The sequence below is a fragment of the Myiozetetes cayanensis genome, unplaced genomic scaffold (assembly GCF_022539395.1).
Source record: "Myiozetetes cayanensis isolate MyiCay16 unplaced genomic scaffold, myiCay2020 scf16, whole genome shotgun sequence".
Classification (NCBI taxonomy): domain Eukaryota; kingdom Metazoa; phylum Chordata; class Aves; order Passeriformes; family Tyrannidae; genus Myiozetetes; species Myiozetetes cayanensis.
The window spans coordinates 4,737,201-4,755,600 of record NW_026087270.1 but is presented as its reverse complement, the minus strand read 5'-3'; positions in this window follow the sequence as shown (position 1 = coordinate 4,755,600).

Here is an 18,400-nt window from a genome sequence, read left to right as displayed (position 1 = left end):
CCTATCTATATGTACTTTTAGAAAACCCAGTGTCCAGGGTTAGCCTCTGTATTACTCTTATCCTGAGACAGAGTCAAGGGGCACATACAGCAGCTTGGTATCTTAAAGCCCTCAAGGGTATAGCAATCTATTTTGTTTGACACAAAATCTGCTATATAATCCTGAAGAAATACTGCTTTCTCCAGTTAGTGGAGTTTTCAGAAGTGACAAGTATTTGACACTTTTATTTTGGTTTTTTTTTTTTTTTCATTGGTGGCACTGCACCACTTTTCAGAATGATTACAGGTCCTAAGAAATTATATAAATGGAGTCTACACTCTCTGTTTTTCTGTGCATGATACAAGTTTGTCAGCATGGATTTTACAGAGTGATTGCTTTCACTGTTTATTTTTATATGATCCTCTTGAGGTTTTATATGCTTATGATTGTTTAAGAAGGACTTATGTTTGTGTTTATCTGCCATTGACATCTTCATTTGACACTTTGAGTGTTTGTTCCATTTCCCAGATAACTGATGATTGTGGAACATACAGAGGTTCTGCAACAGAGTGGGTTTTTTTCACCAGACTCGTGAAAGTTTATTCCTATATTTTGTTCTTTCTTTTCTTAATCTATTTTAAAAACGTGTAATTAATCTTCTGGCCACCTGCTTCCCCATCCACTGCACTGAGTAGTATTATCTCACTCAGACATTTGTTTTGTTGGAAGTTTGTTGTGAGAGTAAATTGAAAGCGTGAATGTATTGATAGCAGCGAGGTAGGGTAGATAATGAATGTGCTGAAAATGGAATGACAAAGGATTGAGTACAGATGAAGAAGCAGAATCAATCTCTAGCCTTTGTATAGTTGTGTGTCAATCTGGGGGTCAGTTCCCTTCTTGAAAGTTTTCACTAGTACTTTTACAGAAGTTAACCAAGCCTAATCATCCAGTTTTACCACAGTTGTCTATCAGTGCCTCTGCAGGTACAGTATAAACAAAATGTGCTTTTTTTTCAGTGAAGAAAATCCATTGAGGAGACTTCTGTGCTGGATAGCTGTGTGATCACCACTGAGGCAAAGAAACTATTTTATTCCCTGCTATCTTCTCATTTTCTATCACTGCTGGTTTTTTGCTGGTATTCTGTCAGTTTGTGATGAGAGATTTCACAGAAATATTAAAACAGGTAATTTTTCACACATTCTTTACACATTTTACATAAATCAAGTATTTGTACTACAAAATATTAACAACTCCTGAACTAAAACTGAGCAGAATTAGTCATCAGTTTCTTGGCTGACATTGCATACAAAGAGTCTCCTCTCTTCTGATTCAGAAAAAAATGCTCAGTCTTGATTATTTCTTTGTCAGCCTGTGAACAAAGTTCTGAATTACCTTTAATGTTGTTCAAAAATGTGTAACATCGTTCCTAGATTCTCTAGACCAATACAGTCTTATAGCTGAGACTCAGAACATGGTTTCTTCAATGAGGAATTCATATCAGGGCAACAAATCCCCAGGACAGGCTTAAAAAAAAATGTAAAAAACCAATCCTAGAGCAAAGCAAGCTTGGATTGGGCTCACATTACATCTGTGTGATCAAAACAGACCATTAAACTTTAATCTTCTTCTGAGACTGACTCAGGCTAATAGTTAACTGACAGATACTAAGACATTTATTTTTACATTCAATTCAGTTGTGTAACTTCACATTAACTGAAAGACTGATATGGCATTCTTTTTATCAGCAACACTTACGCAGCCTGGCAATGCAGAAATAGCTTGAAGCTGTTAAAACACTTCACTTTCCGAGTTTTGTAGATCTCTGTCTGACATCACCTCCTGAATTTTGTGCAACCTGTAAAGGATGGTAGATGAATACTAAGCTGTCAGTTGGACAACTGCAGCAACTGGTGAGCTGAATGCTTAAATTCTAATTTTTTATAATTCCATTAATAGTTTCAATCAAAGGAGGAGTAGCTGTAGGAATTATAAAACCTTCCTGACCTCATTATAAGTGTTAGTTAACTCCTGTCTTTCAGGCTAGCTGCAGTCTGTGTGCTGGACACTTGCATAAAAAGATGTTTTAAAATCTGTGTGTGAGACCATGTAGCTGTATAAATGGCTCAGATTTATGACAGAACATAAAATCTGAATTGACACTTGAAAATGCAAAACTTAAGTCTTCCTAGATGAACAGTCACATTTTGTAATTTAAAAATATGTCCCAAACTTTTTGGTAGCAGTGTGTAGTTGAATCCTTGTTGTATCCTGTGTCATTCAATACTGACCTTTTCCCAGTCTGCTCTTCAGTGGTCAGATACCTCTGTTCTGCTCAGGTGAAATAGGTGATGTACTTCTCTGAATTTATATTCTGGTCCTTTCCACTGATGGCACTGAACCCTTTGTATGGCATCATTTTAAAGGATATCCATTTTGACTTGGCAGACTCCTGCTGGATTTAGTGTTATGTGACAAGAGTGCTGGGATGCAGGACCTGTGACCTGCAGGCTGGGCACCTGGCCATTCCCAGAGCTGGGGTGAAGGATAACCCTTTGCTCTGAATCGTGTGAATTTGCAGCATAGGGGACCCTGGAAAACGTGTTGTTAAGGGAGAGGAGTGTGACAATTTCTACTCTAGCCTTCCTTCTGAATATGCAAAAGGACATGTTGGAATATTCTTTTATTGAATATGTATAGCATGTGCTCAGTTTTAATCTGTCTTTTGCAGATGAGCAAGAGCTGAGTATTCCGAAAATTATTCTAACCTCTGCTAGATGCCAATATACCCTTTAGTAAAATACCAGCAGCCAGGTATGAGAATTGGGACTTCGCCCATTCCCTCTGGGATCTACTTTGAAGAGCAGTCATTTGTTCTGCTTTGTCAACACGGTTCCACTGAGATCAGCTCAGGACTGAGGACCGACTGCTCCTGTGGTTGCTGCCTTCTGACCTGGTTAGGTAGGCACAAAGCAGATGCAAACAGGAGTCTGAGACTGTTCTCTGCTCATGGCCCCACTTCCAGCAGTGTTGTTGACAGTGTGCTCAGGGAAGCTCCTGGTGTCTCGGTACCTTAATGGTGCAGTTTTTGATTGGCGTTCACTGAGAGTCAGACAGATAAGTGGCAAAAGGCTGGGGACTTTAGAGGCACTTGTTCAATAGGAAGGAGCTGGTGGCAGCACTAAGTATGCCATTAATATGAATATGATAAGCTCTTATGCTCTCAGTGCCATGATTTAAAACGTGGGACTCGGTAACTCCACAGAGAAATGTGATCAAAAAATATTGCTGGGACTGTGACCTCCTTCTCTTGAGCTGTGCTGGGTGGGATGGTTCAGCTTAGCTCAGCTGAGCCCTGCTCAGGAGCAAGATGCAAACCTCTCTTGGGAGAGAAGTACTGTCAGCAGCCGCTTTCAGCTGCCAGTCGTGATGTTCATGTCACCATGTCACTGAAGAGCTACTGAATGCTGTGTTCTCACACGGTTAATAGGAACAGGACTTGAATCTTTTTAGTAGACCTTAAACTTGCTAGGAGGTTGCAGGAGCTACCTTGTCCTTTTTCTAACATCCCTCCCCACAGTGCTATGTTATCTCTTCTTCCCAGTGTAGGACTCATCTGCTCTCTCATCATCAGTGTCTGTGTGGGCAGATAAAATACAATCTCTTAACGCCAAAGGTGGGAGTTTTGTTGGAATTGTCTGGTTTTTTGTTTTGGTTTTTTTTTTTTTTGGTAGGGTTGGTATTTGGGAGTTGGGTTTTTTTATAGCTTGTATCCACTTCTAAGGTGCCCAGCCAAAGCATAAATGGAGTTAGTTTATATCTTCTGTGACTATTTACAGAGACTATTCTTCATCAAGCCTGAACCAAAGACCAACTAATGAGTGCAAGTATTTGAAAACAGCACTCTTCGTACGGGTCATGATTTGAAGTAAGTAGAAATACTTCTCACACCAGAAACAATCATGCAGAATCTGGATGCAAATTTTACCTTTAACTTACCTTCAAGCACATCTAGCTGGATACCTGCATTTCTTCTCTTTCAGGAGCACCATTCAATGATGAAAAGCCCTTTTTGCTGCTGAAGGCATTTCAGAAAATGTCTGAAAGCACTGGGAAAACACTGAAGTGTGTCTGGGTTTATATAATTTGAGGGTGAGTGAAGTTACATGACAGAGCTTAAGATGGTCCAATAGCTTTATCAAAACTGGAAGAAAAAAACCCTTTTCCTTTCTGTTCATTGTGTCTGCCACGTCTCCTTCCTATTGCTAATTGATTCCTCTGACTAGCCCAGCAAAAAAAAAGGTAGGTCTTGTTGCTGACTAAATTCAGTCACAATGAACACAAGAGTCAGTGCAAGACAAAGGATGGGTCTGTCAGGCCAAGAGATGGAAGAAGGAGGGAGCATGATTTCATGGTCTGCTCCTTGTTACTGCTTGAGTTTGCCATTATGTTTATTCTGGATGACGCAAATGAGCAGATCCAAACACTGCTGTGTTTTTGTGGGTTTATTTTTTTGGGAGGGGTGGAGTAGGGGAGTTGTTTTGGTTTTGTTTTTTGAGTAAGCCCTGAAGCTCGAGAATGCAACCTGGTATTGGCTCCTCATGTATTTGTCTAGAAGTTTTCCTCTCCTAAAGTTCCTGTTTCTGGTTGACATCCCAGTTATCAGATACCTTGCAGCCTTTGCTGGAGAAGCCCTGATGTCAAGCTTTCCTTTAGGTTTGCATTAATTTAAGCAAATCAGCCAAGTGCCAACCAGGCAATTCAGAAACCAAATTCCAGATGTTTGCCCCCCTGTCCAGAGTTTAGAGCTCTGTTTACCAGAAGCTCAGGGGAGTGACAGCATTGTATTGAGGATTTCTTACTTGGCTGGATACACGGGCTGCCACTGGAATTATGTAGCATCACTGAAAACTCTTCAGGCAAAGTCTTCAGTAGGAAGAAATTAATTACAACCAAGCTGTGGGCTGGCAGGGCCAGATGGATGGTATATCTAAACCTGTGTGTAAGTGGTGATGGTGCCTCTGTGCTGCTCCTGTGACAGGACAAGGGGTGCAGTTGAAGGAGTTCAGTCCTGGCTGCCTGCAGCGAGGGGCCCCAGTGTGGAGGCACCGGCTGGGACATTCCAGACTGGGCTGTGTGACGGACAGCCTGGACTTACAGAGCTAGAACTGATCACCACCAGTTTTTATATGTATCTCCCACAGGATCCTGCCCCCTTCTGTGGAAAAATCCCAGATTTTAGTCTCATTCTAGACCTGAGCCTTGTTTGTGGCCATCCAATGCTTTTGCTTTGTCAGGGGTGTTACTCTCTCAGCTGGCTCATTTGATGAGCTAACCTCAGCATGAAGCTTCAGCCTGGGCTGAAATTCTTTGGAAACATTGGGACTTCTTTTTCAGAATTAGAATCTGAGAGCTCTCTTAACATTTCTGCAAGCCAGAGCTAAAACAAGTATACTACGTAAAAATAAGATATTAAATTACTAAATCCTCGTCCAAAGTTCCCTCTTGAAGTTTTGTTGAAACCAAAGAAAAAAAAAGCTTATACAATTTTACTTCAGAACAGTAAAGAATCAATAACTGGGATTTTGTTTTGTATTTTAGTAGAAAAAGTAAATAAAAGTTAATACAATTTTTCTAATAAATTCAATTTAAATTTATTGTAAAGGAAAGACAGCTAATATATCTTTTTTGTGTGAGAAAGGAAAAGAAATTAATTGTTCTTTGTGAACATAAGTTTTCAGTGGTTAGAAGCAGTGTGTGCAGACAATACATTTTATTCTTGTCACTTGGAAGCAGAAAGCAAACACAATTACAGAGACATTTCATCAGCTCTGGTAAGGAATCTGAATATCATAGATGCAGCTGCTGGCACTCTCTCTTGTGATAAGCTCAGTGTAGCAGAAATGGAAAAAATCAGTATCCACATGAATGAGGCAGAGGTTGATTCTTGGTTGTGTGATCCATTTTAATGAACACGGCACTTTCCATTTGCTCCCCTTCTACACCAAACAATGGAGTTCCCCCTCAAGCACCTGCAAGGTAATAAATGGTCTCCTGCTGCAAATAACAGAGTTCACCAATATTCCAAAACATTTTTGTCTATAAATCTAGTAAGATTTCCATGAAGGACATCACATGTTAGATGGATTGAAGGGATGGGGGAGAAAAGGGGATAGGTTGGGCTTTAATAGAGGGAGATAGTTTTTCTCAAAAATTAATGACCCATAACACTGGAATATGAAGTTTGGTGGTTTTTTTCTCTCACAACAAGTGCTGTGCAGGCATATGTAACACAGCTTTCTACATATTTATGCAGATTAATGATCATAACCTTCCTACTACAAATGAGGCATTTTTTTTCTTTTGATGCAAAATAGTTAACCCTGTACTGTAGCTAAGATCTCAATTTCTGCTTTTTGGGAAAAAAAAATCAGAAATGTTGGACTATATTGTTCTATAAAGTTTTTTTTTTTCGAAGGGATATTTGAAATTAACTGGATTTATATTTTTCCTCTCCTGTCAGAAATAAATATGGGAATTACCTGAAAGTATAAAAAGGCTGAGAGATATAACCTGCCAGTATTTTTTTAGTAATAGTATTAAATATTGATTATTTTACTGCATGATTGCCAAAATGAGAATCTTCATACTGGCACACACTTGTAGCAGCTACTAAATTATATGGATTTGAACTTTTTTTTACCTATAGGGTTTCGTAATTCAGAATTTGTCCATATCAAATCAATCCAGTGTAAATTGCAGACACTCTGTGGCTCCCAAAAAAAATAGAGAAGACCAGTAGACTTTTTACAATCAGAGCAAAACTTAAAAATTTCAGACCTACTCACCTACGCAGTATTTTAAATTAAGAAGTAGAACACATGAGGAAGTTTTAAAAACCTGTTTTTACATTTTTAAATGTAATAATTTGTTGTGTTTATGAGATGAAGGTATAATAGGACCCACTAGAATACAGTTGCAGGATGAATAGTAATACTATTATTATAGTAGTAATGATGGTGATGATGTGGGAAGCCCCACTGAAAGGGTACCTCAACATTATTCTCTCTTGCTGCTCTGATTCAAGGCTTCTCTCAGGGACTCCAAGTGCCCCTTGCACTGTCCTTCTTGCTTTAGTGTTGTGAAATGTGCACTAGAGCTGGATGGACACAAGCCAGTTACTTTCACTTAAATTTTAGTTCATGTTTTAAAGCAGGTTTGCAGGAGTTCTTGGCTGGGACTGTAACCCACTTATAGCAGAATCTGACTTAGGAAGAAACGCTTGCTTTCTTTTCTTACTCTTAGGAAAGAGCCATATGGCAACAGTTTGGAATATACTTGTATGCTCCAAGGAGCTCTGTCATCTTAAATTCCCTGACAGGAGAACACCCTGTCATCTTAGCTGTTTGTGCAACGTGTGTTGGATGGTTCTGTGAAAACAATATAAAAGCCCTTTCCAAAATGACACAAAAATGAGGGATGTTCCCAAGGGTCATTAAATGATAAAAAGAGATTTAGATTCAGTTTCTAATTAGAAAGGACTGTAGACTTGAAAGAACTGTTTCTGTCATGCCTTCCAGACAAAGCTGAAATGTTTTGCCAGGTCAAATAGCATCACAATGAGATTTTTTTTTTCCATTATAATTTGAAATCTGAGAAGTAGCAATTGTTACCAGAAAAAGCTGCATTTCACTCTGAGTGATACAGAGTCCAGGCTTCATGGATTGAGCTGGAATGGAGAATATGAGTCCACTTGCATTCCAGACTGCTTCAGGCTTCTGAAGCAGTAACCCTCAGGTTTAGGATATAATTTATTACATGCCAGCTCCTTGTAGTGTTTATTGTTTACAGATAGTAACTCATGAAGACATGGTAGTCCTTCCTTCCCCTGGTGCCCAACCACGTGGAACTGTGTGTCTGCTTCAGTGTTTGAGTTGACAGATCTGTATAATTTAGCTCAGATCTTGTGTTCAGCCAGCAATCTACTCCAAAAACAATGTTTTAATCCATACATATTTGTTGTGCTTAAAAATGTGTCTTACCTAGAATGTCAGCCTGGCTTGCTGGTGGTAGCACAGCTACACCCAGTCATTTTTGCCCTTTTCTGTCATCTGTTGCAGTGGCTGGATTCCAATTATGTGGTTAGGGAAGTTGCTCTTTCTTGGCTTGGCCTGTCCTGCTCCCTCTGATGAAACTGCTCCAACATCCAGCACAGGCTGAAGGCAGCAGAGTGTGGTGTGTGCCTGGGGCTGAGCAGTGTGCAGGCATCTGTGCAGCCCCCTGCCTACCTCCTGTGTTTGGAAAGCCACCTGGAATGGATTTTTGCCTCTACCATTGCCTCGTATCCCAGCACACAGGAGGTTAACACTGAAAGATCTGTCTCTCCTCTGAGAGGCACTGAGTAATCCTTCCTTGTCCCAGTTCAGAAGGCACATAATTCTGTGGGCCTGTTCCCCACTTGCAGTTAATCATGCCAAATGTAACATGGAGGAAATCCAGGGACAGAGATTGATAGTGTAAAGAATTAAATCTCAGGTCTTTCAAGATTAGGAGTTTCACTGACCATAATTATGTCTCAGATTTCAGCAGATGATCATTCTCATCGCTTGCTACAGATACAAAATATTTCAGCATGTGAGATACTATGAAGTATTTGCTTGGTCAGAATTATAAGGTTTGAAAGCAATTTCTTCTTAATAATATCCTTTCTTTTTAATTAATGATTCAAGAGCAATTTCCCCCCCCGCATTTAGTATTTGAAGAAAATATTAGAGCAAACAACTTACTGTACCCTATGTATAGCTCTGTATTAATCTTTATATAAGTAATTGTAAACCATATTATGCAAACAAAGATTTTTTAGTGACTGAGCAGTTAACAGATGAACAGAAGTATGTACTGCATTGCAAATATCACGCCTCCTTATATGTTTTGGCAGACCTAGTAAGCAAGCAGAGCAAACTGCAGTTGCAAGCAGTTACTTATCAGCTGGCTTTGATGGTAATCTGGATTTAAGTAGCATCTGAAGGAATTTCCACTTGGATGAAGGCTGCTGAGCAAGGCAGTTGAGAGGGTGCTAATAACACCCAGACTAAATGGCAGGGAGGGTTTCTGATCTCCTGAGTGGAAAAAAATCCATCAGTCATGCAGCCTGTGAGTGGTCTTGTTTGATGCTCAGGGGGCAGGTGGCAGCATCTGCACTTTTTCCCCTGCTTGGAAGTGCTTTTAAGACTTTTGCATTGGAGATGAAGGGGTGAGGTTGCCGCAGTGCTCTGGGTTGGGAGGTTGGAGTGCTGCAAAATGCTCCACTCGGGACAGAGAGAGGAGCTGGGAGCCACCAGGAGAACCCCACCAAGAACCCTGGGATAACCTTTCTGTTAGGCAGCATGTCTTGCAAGAAATCTGCTTCACACACATGTTGTGATACAAATTTTTGTTGCCTCCTGTTACTTTAAAGCTTGGGCTTGATTTTTTTTATATTTTATAATTCCTATGGACTATTGTTCTGATTATGTTGAACTACTGCATAAAACAGTGGATGTGATATGACTGATCAGGTGGCACTTTTGGCTTATGTTTGTGTTTCTGTTAGGGAGTGCAGGTGGTTGGGAATTCTAATGAAAAACTGGGGTTATATCTTTGTCCTGATGGGGCAACCAAGTCTGGCAGCATTTAGATGAGGATTGTAAGCTTTTGGGTTGAATTGAAAGTCCATCTTTTCCAGGCAATTGATGGATGTGGCTGGTAAAGAAGTGGTGGAAGGATGGATTTCTTCTCAATTTGGCCTGGGGATTTTCTTATGGATTTTTAAAATAATTTTTGATGTTGCTTTAATAGAATGGTGCAGTGGGTTCTGGATGATAATGGTGAAGGTAGTGCCTGAGGTGTAACAGCAAAGAAGTCTTTATTTCCCTGAAGCTTTTCAAACTGTTTAACTAATTAAAGAGAACAGACTCCCATGCTACCACTTGGATTTACCACCTCGATTTTCCTCGGGAGAGCTTTGGCAAATGCAGAAACTTTCTGCCTAATACTCTTGCAAATCGTAGTGTGTGCTGCAATATGCCAGTATCTGCAGATGGCATTACAGGGAAGCCCGTGAGTGCAGCTGACTGCAAAGTTTTCTACACTGAACTGTTGGATTTGAGGGGTTTTTTCAGCGATGGTGTTGTGTTTGGTGTTGGATCAGACCCGGTGCCACTTGTAGATAAGGTGCAGGTGATACTATGCAGATGAGATTTGGGGTGGTGGTATGCATGGTCACATACTCTCTTCCTAGTCTTGAATGATAGGCTCCAATCTGCTTCCAGATGTCTCCAATCCTCCACAATATGTTTGAACCTCCAAACCATGTTAAAATGACTTTATCTTTTGTAATCCCCTTAAAATTTTCCCTGGCAATGATAGCATTGACTTTGGCTTTATTGCTTTATGTGCAGGAGCAGGAACCTTGCACCAGACAGCCCTGCCCAGCTGCCCCTGCTTTGTGTGCTGTACTGGGGTCTGCCCTGGCTCCCCAGGCTGTGACATCTGGCCTGTAGAGTGGTGCTGAGCCATGTGAACTCTGCAGCCTTCTGAGAACAGGGGAAGATAACACTTGGACTTTGCTAATCCCTGCAGGGCTGCCTCCTCCTGCTTGTATCCTGGAGAAGAGGTGGCCAATGTCTGTGCCTTATGCTCTAAATGCCGACACAAGAAATGCTAAATTTTCTAATAATGATCTCGGGGATGCTATATATTACTTTCTTACCCAGTTGGTTAAACAAATATATGATACTTTTACTTACAATGCAGATGCTTTCAGCAGAAAACTGCCAGTTTTCCCAAAAATTTTCATTATGTAACTGCTTTCTCTAATGCACATACAGGCATTTCTTACAGCAATAAAAAGGGATTTTGAGCTATAGATCTCTGGAACAACAGCTACATCCAGTTGCTAATTAGATAAGTACCAGATGTTGGCTCCCTTCTTCTCGTCTATCAAATGCAGATGTCATCACTTTTTCTTTTGCTTATATCCATTTTTGGTATAAGAATGGAGTTATAACACAGGAGTTATAATACAGACCCTCAAAGATTTGCCTTGGCTAATCTGTTTGCTTCTGGCTCTCGTGGGTGTGTCAGACATGCCCTGAAAAATGACACTTTTCATTAGGACCTGCAGGCAGGGCTACAGCCACAGTCCATATGTGTTTGTGCTGATGACAAAGGCTGGTATCCAGTGTGGCCCTGCAAGGATTCCTCTGTGTTTGGATCAGAAAGGCTCCCACTCCTCACACTGTCATGCAGGACAGAGAGCCCTCTGTTGGAGCTACCTGGACCAGGCCCCAGGGAGAGTGCAGGTCGCTAGGCAGGGACACAAACTGGCTCAGACTGTCATTCTGTCCTCCTAAATGTCATCTGGACTTGTGAGGGGAATGCAGTGGACACCTTGGAGCTCGGCTCCCCCTTGAGCTGCATCACAGGTGCTCAGCCTTTCAAAAGGAGCATACTGGGGGGGAGGGAAAAGGTGCCTGAGTGCAGTGTTGACACACTGCTGTTTGTATTCTTTGCTTGTTTGGCTGTTCTCCTAATCAATAGGGTGATTTGCCTGTGCAGTTGCAGGAACTTTTTGCATAAATGGGAGAAAAGTGAAACAGATATCTGTATGCATATATGCTAAAAGCACATACTAGGGCTTACCAGCACCCCAACATGACTTAACAGGGCATCGTTGGTCCTGAGATTTAACCCACTGTTGAGAGGAAGAGAGTAATTCATGTGTTAGATACATGATAGCAGTAGCTCAGCCAGGACCAACATCCTCCTCATCCTTTTCCAGCTCCAGCTTGGATCCTTCCCATGGGTTGTGTCCTTCAGAGCTCTTTCCTTTAACCCCAGGATCACTGACAAACACCACTGCTCTGGGTGTGCAGCAATTCTATTTCTCCTCTTTCCTCGCTGGCAGGAAGGGGCTGGAATCTGCCTGTGTTGCAAAGCAGGTGAAAGACATTCACAGAATGGTGGATGGTTTGGCTTTTCCTCCTTGCAGATACAGCTGATTTTGGAGGTGAAGTCAAGAGGGAGAACTGTGCCTGCTGCTGGGTGTATTTACTCTTTGCTGTGGTTATTTCCACCTGTCATCACTATTTCTCTTTATCTCTGTGAGCATGTGGCATGTTAACAGAAGTTAGCTAAATTTAGCAGTTGCCGTTGTGAATTTAATATCTGAATTCTGCTTTTTAATATCATGGGTGATCACATAGCAAAGTGATAGGCAGTGAAGGAAGGAGAAAGCAGGACTATTTTTCACTGAGCTAAAATGTAAGGAGTTGCATTTCTCCTCACTCTTGTCAGTGCTGAACTCCTTTGGAATCAAGTGAGCAGAGCTCCTTGGTTATGTGAGAAGCACCCACCCCTTAGGAGCCTTTCCATTGCCCTCTTCCTTAACCAGGGTACTTCCAGCCATCCATGCTGCTCATTTGACTCAAACCTTGCTGTATGGGAGTTGTCAGGCTTTGCTTTCACTTTGGGTTTGTTTTTTTATTTTTCCTATTGTAGCCATCTGAATGGATGTGATTTTGGGGTGAGGGTTTTTTTCACATGAAGGAGAAAATAATTGCATTGTCTTTGAGGCTGACTTAGATGCAGGTGAAATATTTAGCAGGTCAAAGGAGTGCTGGTAAAAGTCAATTTTAACTTGATTGACCTGCTTTGACAATCAAAGTGATCTGAGAACCTTGCAGTGCATAGAAACATGAACTCTGTGCTCACAAGATGGGAATTTTATTTTGCTCATGTGAACACAATTGCTTTGGAAAACTAACTCCTTCATAAATCTGTATCTGCTGTAATAAATGGGATTTAATGATCAGCAGGGAGGTGTCCAGATTAATCCTTTTACTATAACCAAATTATACTGCATCAAATTTACTTCTTAAGGGACTATTTGACTCTTTTGTGCAATGAGCAAAAGAAACTTGGCACATCCTGTGCTGAGATACAGATACATGCAGATTATGTAGCTTCAGTATCTTTCGTATTGTGTTAAATCTTGGTTTATTTAGCCTCTGATATGCCACTCAAATGTGTCTGGGGTTTTTGGTGTGTGTGTTGTTTTTTTTTTTTTCCCTCCTCTTTCAAACTCATAATCCGACAGTATTTTATATTTTGCATTTCTGTAATTGTCAGTTTTGCTGTAGTCCAATGTGTAAGTAACTTTTTGCTGTGGTTAATTCTGGAAGGAATACAGGAACTGAGTAGAAATGCAGTGACATTACGGAGCCCTCTGAGATGAGGAGCAGGGTGGTGTCCAGCAAGGGAGCAGTGGAGAAAACGTTTGGAAATCTAAACATCATGAACTAGGATGGAATTTGGCACAATACAGTAACGTGCCAGGCACTGAGGAGGGAGAAATGCTTAGGCTCAGGTTCTCATCTGGAGGTTGTCACTTCAGTATGCTGCTGGCAGCAGGCATGCTCCAGAAGCATTTAATTGAGGCCAAATTCCAATAAATAGAAGGGCCTGAGAATGTGCCTGGTATCATTGCTGCACTCCACTTGATGGCAAAGAAAGGTTTGAGCTCACCCTTGTCTCTCCCACGAGCAAAAAATGATATCTTGGAACATGCAGTGTTTGAGCACTGTGCCTGATGCAGCAGTTCTTTAGAGGTGCTCCATAAAATAACAATTCCCCACATCCTGCTGGCATGCCGTGTCTGGCAGGATGGTACATGGGGTCTGCACAGGGTAAATTGGCTGCAACTTAACAGTGGTATCTATTTCTTATACTATACTTAATTTTGTTATATTACATGACATCTAACCTCAAGACAGTGGTTGTATGAGATGAAGTTCTATTTTATTTGTGCATTTACAGTAACAGCATCAGCTTTTAGAGACTTTTCTTTCGCAAAGAGCTGGCACAATGGCTTGGGCTAAAGATAGACCTTGTGCATTGCCAAGACCTAATAAGGGCTTATAATATAATGATGATTAGCAGTCTAAATCACTCCAATTCTGCAAAAGGAGGCAAATTCTTTGTGTGCCACTTGAAGCGTTGGTGGAGATTTTGACAGCAGGTTTTTTGCTTGCCACCTCATGTAAATTCTTGTGCAAAAGAATGTTTTTTCTTTTCAGGTGTAGTCACAAGATCAAGTGTATCTGTGTTGATAAATTAGAAATGTAGAAATTGTAAGACTAATTTAAAAAGCCCATGTGCTGTGTATGAGCATGCATGTGTCTGTAGAGATGCATCTACATAGGTGTACACGTCTGATGAATGAACTTTGGGAGTCTTTACAAACAAGAATCAATTTCTCATTGCCCTTTATGAGATCAGAAATATGAGTAACACACCGAGGCCTTTCTAGACTGACACAGTCTGTTTCTGAAGAAAGTGCTTTCTTCAGGGCTGTAATCCAAAAGATCACCACCCTGGCACAGAGGAGAAAAATAATACAGAGCTCTTGCAGTCAGAGACAAATAGTTTTCTACCTCAGTACACATCTGTGCTACTAAAAGTGTACTGCAGCAAGGAAATCCATTTACAGTTTTTCGTTTACATAACAGTTGCACTGCCCTTAAGAGCCCCCAGTTGTTTCCATATCCTCTCCCCCAGTTGTCCTGCAGTAGAACTGTAATAAAAAGCCTGTTTGTGGAGAACTGGTGGTGTTCTGTAAAGTGTCTCTCTGCAGACCTTACAGGTCAAAAAGCAGGTGTTTTGCCAGCTTTCAAAGTGTTCTCAAATAATAATGTGGAGGTTCTTACTTCTTTCATTACAAGAGTTCTTCAGCTGAGTGCAGGTACCTTTTACAATATCAGTTGTGCTGTAACATGCCTGGGAGGGGAAAAGGGATGGACTGGCCTTGTAATTGCCATGTGCCTGATTGGCCATGATCTGTCTGGGGTAGCTGCTTCTACCTGTGCTGATTCCCTCCCTGCTGAGGGATGGGCAGGAGAGCAGCCTCTGCACAGCTGTAATGCATTCTTGAGCTGCCTTTTTGTGTATTAACTCAGTTTCTTTGACTCCTTCACCTTTGATCCTTTTTTTTTTTTGACTTGTAACCATGCATCCCATGACCAGATTTTTGCATACAACAGCAATCTTATTTCGTGTCATGGTGCTTAGAAGGACTTTTCTTTGTTCAGATCTGCCATTCTCCTGCTCAGTGCTGTGCCTGCCCCTTTTGTTGGGCTCCATAAACTTGGTCTCCAATATTTAGCAGACTGTGAGACTCCATGAGTCTTTTTCCTTATTCTACTTTGATCCTTCACTAAATAGAAACTTAATTTATTATCTTCTGCATCTTAAACCATGTTCCACTGACATACCTATGTATTTTCCACCACATTAACACTGATATCCCAAACAGCCATTTGTTTCTTCCTAAGCACTTTCAGATACTGTTGTCTCAACTTTTTTTTTTTTTTTTATTAGCTTCCCCAAAAGAAGCCATAAACCCTATGAAATTGTCTTCTGTCACCAGTAATTTTGTGTATACTATTGAACTCAACATGATCTTAAAGTGGAGAACTGGACTCCAGCATCAGACAAGTGCAAAGAGGGAAACCCACAAATAGCCAATATTTGGCCTGGTCAGCAAAACAAGATCCAGTGGTTGTAGCATGTTGTAAACAAAATATAATAAATATGTGGCCAAAATGCAGAGCTACTAACAGAAAAAAAAAAAAAAAGAAAGAAAAAAAGGAGCTGATTTTAGTTTGGGATGTCTTAATTGGAGTTTTGTATCTAACATGAGGGAAGGACTTTGCTTTGCTTTTCCTGCAATTTTTGAGCCTTCAGCTAGATCATGGATGCAATCCTGAGTTTCATCCTTTAAGACAGACGTACAAAAATGAGAGAAATATGAAAATAAAAAAATAGAAATGAGAAGTCTGGAAGATTTAACCTCTGAGGGGAAGGTTGAGGAAATTAGATTATTTTGCTTTAGGAAAGAAAAAGAAGGCCAGAGGAAACCACAGTAAGAAATATCTGGTCTGCAAATGATGATATAAAGAAGACTGTGATTTCTTTGTTTCTGTATTCTCTGAGGCTAGAACAAGAAATAATCCTAATTCCTAATTATAGGCAAGAATCAGAAAGAAATAATAGGAAATAAGAAATATAGGAAAGAAATAATCCTACCTCCTAATTATAGGAAAGAAGATACAATGTAGGTATTTAAAACGCCCAAACTTCTGCACTGTAAAAATGCTGGGGCATTACAAGCAGAGGCACCTGGGTAGGTGGTAGGGCATCCTTAGAGAGTTTTTCTTAAGGAGGTATTAAAAAAATATCTGTCAGGGTATTGGGTATTCTTGATTTTCCCCATAGCACAGGAGATGAAGCCAGTGATTTATGGAGATTTTTGTCATACTATTTGTGTGTTCTTGCCATAGACTGTAGCCTCTCATTTTTACTGTATTTTGATTGCTATGATACAAAATTGACATAGTTCACCAGAACTCTTCCAAGGGCTGTAATAAGATCTCACAATGAGAAATGTGGTGGATATTGCAGGAAATTAATTTTGTGTGCTGTAGAGCAGGTGTTGTACACCTTGTAACAAAGCAGCGGCTATTGTGTCTTGTAATAGTGGAATTATGAGTTTGGGAGTTCTCACAAAGTGGCATTTTCCAGACTTGCTAGTTTGTCAGGCTGCTTGCTTTTTTCCCCCCTTTGAAGTCCATCCTGAATGTATTTCTTTATGTAACAATGTAAATGTGCTTTTGCCATTTCAGCTTATTCTGTCTGCTCTAGAAAGGGAGAGAAGCAGAGGAGACAAAACAACGAGCAAACCACTCAATTCAGTTTTAAATACAAAAAGCTGACATACAGAGATATTTTTTTTAACTTAACTTTTTCTTAAGGTCAAAAAGGACCTTTTAGATTATGTCATCTGACTTGCTTTAATTAATTAACAGCATCAATGCTGGTGACAAAATGGTTTCTGATGATGACATAGGAACATGTTCATATTCAAGAGCTAGAATATCTTCACATACCATCTAAGAGTGTGCATTTCTGTATATGGACACATTCTCATTGATGCTTCTATTTGCATCACTGAATATATTTAGTCTTCTCTGTCATTAACAAATTTATTTCATTTGTACAATTCTCTTGCTTTCTGAGAACATTTTGGAGTATTTATAGGAGTGCAGGTTTCCTGGAAGCAAATATTTCATAGTGTGTTAAGAAATATTTAACCAAGTTTGCAAACATAATATTTCAGTAATTGTTTTAATACAGATCTTACCATTTTATTTGATGGAGTAAATAATTTTTTTAAAGTCATGATTTAGATTTTTCTTCAAGTGCATATCCACACCATTTAAAATCCATGAATATGGAACTCTTATGGACAGTTTTCATATTTAACATATTTCATCTGTGGATAAATGATAGTTTTCATCCTCATAGTAGTGCATTTCTCATTAATTAGAAAATGTTTGCCATAGTGACTGAGAAACAACTTATTGGAACAGTCACTACTGATGGCAATGTAATAGGAAAGCAATTAAAAAACCCAAACAGAAAAAAATTATGCTTTTTTAGAAGACTTTAAGATGATACAAATAATTATGAAATGTTATGCTATTTTCTTGTACTTCGTCGTGTGTTTGGATTTTTTTAATCAGCTGTCTTTTGTTGCCAAAAGAACTGGAAACATTCTTATTCTGCAGTTGTATAAACTTAACACAGTGTATACTAGCTCAGACTAATGGATGATTTCTAACACAAGTTCCCTATATTTCTGACTTATCGGGATACTTAAACATGGTCTTGGCTTTAGAAGTGTGCTCAAATGTTAAATATGTTATAAACCAAATTTAAGCACAGAACAGAAAAGAATGGAGGCAAATCGTTCAATCTTTTTTCTTATTTAATATGCACAGGTCAAAAGGTATTCCCACTATTAATTTCTTCTTTATTTCATGGTCACTCTCAAAATACTTTCAACAAAAGTTCCAGTCCTGACTTTGCAGGAGTCATGTTGAGTTTGCAGACTCAGGACTCGAATCCTGACAGTGTTATGTTGTGAAGTAGCTTGTTTTTGTTGGTCTTTTTTCAGCTGTTCAGGAGTTCATTGTTTTCAACAACTAAAAAGTAGTTGATTATCACAGGGAAGCCAAATGAGATCATCTTTGAATTGTGGGTATTCTGTGAGCCTTTCTAGCACAGGTAAGGATTTTTTCAGAATTGATGTATTATGTCTTTATAGGTAAGACTGGAGTGTTTGGAATAGAGAGCTGTTAAAGAGGCTTGAAATGAGGCACTGTGAGAACAGAGTTTGATTGAAAAGGTAGAGAGTAATGAAATCCACCTAAGAAATGAATTATGGGTCACACTGTATTATCAAAGGCACAGAATTAGTACAGCCCAGAAGAAAAGTGAGTGCACAGTGTGACAATAGCCCAGGGCATTTCTGAGAGGAATTAGT